Source organism: Bombina bombina, chromosome 6, assembly GCF_027579735.1.
Source record: "Bombina bombina isolate aBomBom1 chromosome 6, aBomBom1.pri, whole genome shotgun sequence".
NCBI classification, from domain to species: domain Eukaryota; kingdom Metazoa; phylum Chordata; class Amphibia; order Anura; family Bombinatoridae; genus Bombina; species Bombina bombina.
In genome coordinates, this window is record NC_069504.1 from 995,522,965 (window position 1) to 995,528,964 (window position 6,000).

The window sequence follows — 6,000 nt, forward strand, 5'->3', positions numbered from 1 at the left end:
GTTGAAATATGGTCAGCCTACCTATAGCCATATATGGGAGGAGAAGTATTTTTTTCAAATATTTTGAAAAACATATTCCTCATCTAAAATATGCGCATTACACACAGAGATTGATTTGGTTACACTACTACAATAAGATAGAATTGAAAATGAAATACATGTGCTGTCAACATTACAATAAGATTGTTTATTAATAAGATTATATGTCCTTGTTCATGTAAAAAGGACAAAAACGCTTTACAAATGGAAATCCATTCATTAACAATTGTGCTCAGCATCACTTAAAGGGACATGATTTTTATTTTTAAAAAGAGGATACACAGAGACAATACTATTTCAATAAAATGAACACTTTACAGGGATTATATCATTGTATCAATCCTCAGATCATTTGTTAAAGGTGCATCAATTCACGCAGAGTTTATAAATACACACATGGATGTGAAATTTGCAATATACATATATATACACAAATAACAATCTATATATACATATATAAAATAATTACTATGCTAATCATAATCATGCAATGATAAAGCTTTACGAAAAATATATAAAGACAAATAATAAAATTACATTGGAGATGTTAATCTTAGGGCTCCATGTACTAAGCCGTCAATTCATCCGTCATTTTAGACACGGATATACTCGCCGTTACTCGCCGCGGGCGAAATGGTGTCCGCTGTCACTATGTACTAATAATCCCCCAATAAATAGACAAGTCTAGCCCGCCGCGAGCAGTGGCGGATTATTGATAAATTTGACGCCTCGCTCGCCGCGACTAAGCTGATGTACTTAACTTTCAGTTGAATTGTCTGGCCAATTATTAACACGTGACATGCAAGGTGTCACGAACATCATAGTAGTCGCGGGAATAGAATTTTGCTCCTATAAAAGTTCAACTTATCTAAACAACTTTATTATTGTTCAAAATTTTTTGAAGAGTGATAACAGAGCGTTATTTTTGTAATATTTATTTACAATTTGGATATGGCTTCATCTGGATCTGATAATATATAAATATTAATATAAAAATAATTATAAAGATTGACAACTATACAATACAAATTTAAAATATAGATTACTCTTTAATTACAGTCGACAAATTTGGCGCAATTTATGTACATGGAAATGAGAGACAAATTAGACGCCAGTTATGCTGTACAATGCTGATATTACTGCCTTTTATATATTTCTAGACTGGCGTCTAGATTGACTTTCCTATTGTTTTGTACCTTGCCCGCCACCTAAAAGGTGGCGAGGCAAAAATAACGAGGTGGGAGCGGAAATTGTAGCGAGCGGACAAATAGATTTTTTAGTACATTCGTTTTTGGCGAGTTGGTGGTCAAATGTGTCTAATTACAGTGAAAAATGGAGAGGTAGCGAGGTTTGGCGGATAAGTACGCTCACAATTTTAAAGATGCGAGTTTGAATATAGTTGACGACTTTGTACATATCAGTTTGCGAGTTTTGACGCAAGATTTGTTGCGGGTAGCTCGCTGACTGCTTAGTACATGGAGCCCTTAAAGTCATTTACAATTGTATTACATATATGATTCAGGACACCATTATTTTTGCTAAGGTCCCTTTAAGGATCAACCAGATAAACTAGAGATTTCAATCAATGTTATGAATAAAGAGGACAAAGAATCGTGCAATGACATGTCTTTTAATAGTATGTCAGAAAACATCAACAACGTTTATAAATAATCTTTTAAAGATCAGGAAAATTGGAGCCATATGACAAGGTAACAGAGTGCATCACAGTCCATGAAGAGAGTTGCCAAGGGCCAGCATAGCCCCATTGGAGCCATATGACAAGGTAACAGAGTGCATCACAGTCCATGAAGAGAGTTGCCAAGGGCCAGCATAGCCCCATTGGAGCCATATGACAAGGTAACAGAGTGCATCACAGTCCATGAAGAGAGTAGCCAAGGGCCAGCATAGCCCCATTGGAGCCATATGACAAGGTAACAGAGTGCATCACAGTCCATGAAGAGAGTTGCCAAGGGCCAGCATAGCCCCATTGGAGCCATATGACAAGGTAACAGAGTGCGTCACAGTCCATGAAGAGAGTTGCCAAGGGCCAGCATAGCCCCATTGGAGCCATATGACAAGGTAACAGAGTGCATCACAGTCCATGAAGAGAGTTGCCAAGGGCCAGCATAGCACCATTGGAGCCATATGACAAGGTAACAGAGTGCATCACAGTCCATGAAGAGAGTTGCCAAGGGCCAGCATAGCCCCATTGGAGCCATATGACAAGGTAACAGAGTGCATCACAGTCTATGAAGAGAGTAGCCAAGGGCCAGCATAGCCCCATTGGAGCCAAATGACAAGGTAACAGAGTGCACCACAGTCCATGAAGAGAGTTGCCAAGGGCCAGCATAGCCCCATTGGAGCCATATGACAAGGTAACAGAGTGCATCACAGTCCATGAAGAGAGTTGCCAAGGGCCAGCATAGCCCCATTGGAGCCATATGACAAGGTAACAGAGTGCATCACAGTCCATGAAGAGAGTAGCCAAGGGCCAGCATAGCCCCATTGGAGCCATATGACAAGGTAACAGAGTGCATCACAGTCCATGAAGAGAGTAGCCAAGGGCCAGCATAGCCCCATTGGAGCCATATGACAAGGTAACAGAGTGCATCACAGTCCATGAAGAGAGTAGCCAAGGGCCAGCATAGCCCCATTGGAGCCATATGACAATGTAACAGAGTGCATCACAGTCCATGAAGAGAGTTGCCAAGGGCCAGCATAGCCCCATTGGAGCCATATGACAAGGTAACAGAGTGCATCACAGTCCATGAAGATAGTTGCCAAGGGCCAGCATAGCCCCATTGGAGCCATATGACAAGGTAACAGAGTGCATCACAGTCCATGAAGAGAGTAGCCAAGGGCCAGCATAGCCCCATTGGAGCCATATGACAAGGTAACAGAGTGCATCACAGTCCATGAAGAGAGTTGCCAAGGGCCAGCATAGCCCCATTGGAGCCATATGACAAGGTAAAAGAGTGCAACAGGCACAACAATAAAAAAAAGGCCAAATGGCAACCATAAAAACCAACATCAACATGTGGACGGAGGATTCTTATCTGCGCCCTTGGAGCATCTCCAGATCCTCCACTTACTGGTCATCCCCTTCATCGTCCTGTGCCTGTCTAGCTACAGATTCAAGCATTGAATTCCACCGCCTCATCTGACGTAGAGTCAAATGCTGAACCTGTAGCTGGGCCTGCATGGTGTCGCTCATCCCTCTCAGGACAGCTGCGTTCCTCAACACGGCCTGCTCTACGCGGGCTAGACCTTCTAACGTGAGCCATGTTGAGTCACAGCCTAAAATAAAGAAAAAATAAAATATTAATGATAATTACACAACAGAACAAAAAATAAGCAAAGATACATTGTCATCATAAAGACAAGTAATTCTTTAAATTAATTTGTTGACATTGATTATTTACACATGAAATATGTTATTCAGACAGACCTAAACCATTAAAGGGACATTTTACTCCAACATGTTGTCCCCTTTAATTGGTTTTTGATGATCCACTTTTACAGCTTGAGTGTCTAAAATCTTGTAAAAGGATTTACATTGTACTTACATTAGCAATTTAAATATTTTAGTTATTCTGTGGTAGGCACACCTATCCTTAAACATTTTGGCGTTGAGGACAAGCTGTGTAAACATAGCAACCAGAAGAAATTACATTCCCACTGGGTTATACAAGAGATAATGTATGAACATTTGTACATAAATTGTTGGATCCAAGTAGTGGTGATTGGTATATGTAGTGATATCAAATTAAAGGGACACTAAACCAAAATATTTTAGTTACTGATTCAGATAGAGCATGACATTAAAAAGAATTATTAATTTACTCCTATTCTTTAAATGTTTGAATTCTCTAGCTATATTTTAAATGCAAGAATGTAAGTTTATAGGGCAGGCCATTTTTGGTTATCAACTTTGGTTGTCCCTGCTGATTGATGGATACATTCATCCAACAATAAAGAAATGATGTCCAGATTTTGTTTTAATAAAAAATAATTAGAGGCATTTCTTTGTTTCAATAAAGATAGCAAGAGAATGAAGAATAATTGATAAGAGTAGTAAATTATAAATTTGATTAACATTGCATGCTCTATTTGAATCACAATAGAAACAATTTGCCTTCAGTGTACCTTTAAGTATCTTATAATGTTGATTTTGAACGATACTTACATCTGTGCCTAGGAAGGACAATCCGACACCCAGGACAATGAAGGTTGAGACAGGGGGGAGGGATGGGATTGGGTTGGGGAGGGATGGGCTGCTGCTCTGGGGTAGCCCGTACAGCTGGGGAGTGGTGAGTTGGGGGCTAGGAAGGGGCGTTTTTTTGGGAGGGACAGGATAGGAAAAATGGGAAGGGCCGGGAGGGTCTGTGGTCTGTGGAGGGGCAGGGGGCTGGGCAGGGGACTGGGCAGGGGACTGGGCAGGGGATTGGGCAGGGGCGGAAAACTGATGACCAGAAGAGGAGGATCCATCTGAAATAAATAATAAAAATATATTAACATCTCATACATCATGAAATCAAATCAACGCATTTCAACTTGATTATGTTTGCAATATACTTAGAAGTGTGTTTGAATTTCTAAACAATGATGACATGAGGATATGGTATGCATATAGGCACTCAGATGAATAGCAATGACTGTCTGTACAATTTTAAAATTATTATTGTGGTTTGGCCTGGAATATGCATGTGACATCATGATGGCATGAATTAGAAATCCAAATATTTTAACAAATCCAAGCATATCTTCATGCTGCCTGATATATAAAGGGGCAGTAGTGTATTTGAACAGACAAATAATATTCCTTTTTAAAGTGCAAAAGCTGTAGACTTTGAATGTCTTCAATAAAATGATTTCCAATAAAGAAACATGTTGGATACATGTTAGATATATTTCACATACCATCAGACTTCAAGGGAGCCTCTTCCTCCTCCGTCCCACATGTTAAATCAATCTCTGTAAAACATAAGATGTTGTGTACACGTTAAGATCAGATATTATAACATATGTTACTGTTGCTCAAAGACACCCATCAATGTTGCATTAAAGATATACACACCCAAAGATATGATTTAAATAATTTTGATGGAGCATACAAATGACATTAGATTTGTTATTCTCAATGATTCAGATTTTCGATTTATTTTTTGTATTTATTTTAAAATCATAAAAGCATAGTACATTGAACATTTAAGATTTCTCATGTGTGTATCACTTGATGATTGTTGTCAAAATTGAACATGGAAACAAACATATGCTATACATCTTCTGAATAACAAAGGTGTAGACTAAGAAAGTTTTAATTCTTAATCTTTCAATATTAAAATAAAATTAATATATAATCAGAGGAGTAAATTATATGTTTGTTTCAAATGTTATGCTTCATCAGAATCATGCTCATAATATTGATTACCAATACACCTTCAATGACATATAAATGAGTCAATGGACTTACCAGAAGACCGCAAAGGCAGCTCTGTGTCGGTGCTGGATCCCTCTGGGCTCCCCACAACAACTCTCTCTATGAATGATATAGATATATATTAGTGAACACATTTGGGATAGCACTAAATCACATCTGTATTGATTTATAAGAATAATCAACTTGAAAATGTGAAGAATAGAGCAGTCATTAGAATAAAAAATGCTTGATTGAATCAAGGGGATTCTGTAAAAAATGATGTATTTAACATATGTTTAATTTGTGACTATATTAGACATCAAACTCATCTCATACGATGCTATTGCATATCTAAATATACCCATTGATCAATGTTCTTAAAAGAATACACACCAACCACATTTTGAATAACAGCTGTTGACAAATATAAACAAAGACATGGGGCACATCGAGCCATTTGTGCAATGTACAGTAATCTTGTTTAGGACACAACACATATTGATCACAATACCAAACCAAATTGATTAGTACAAATATGTAAT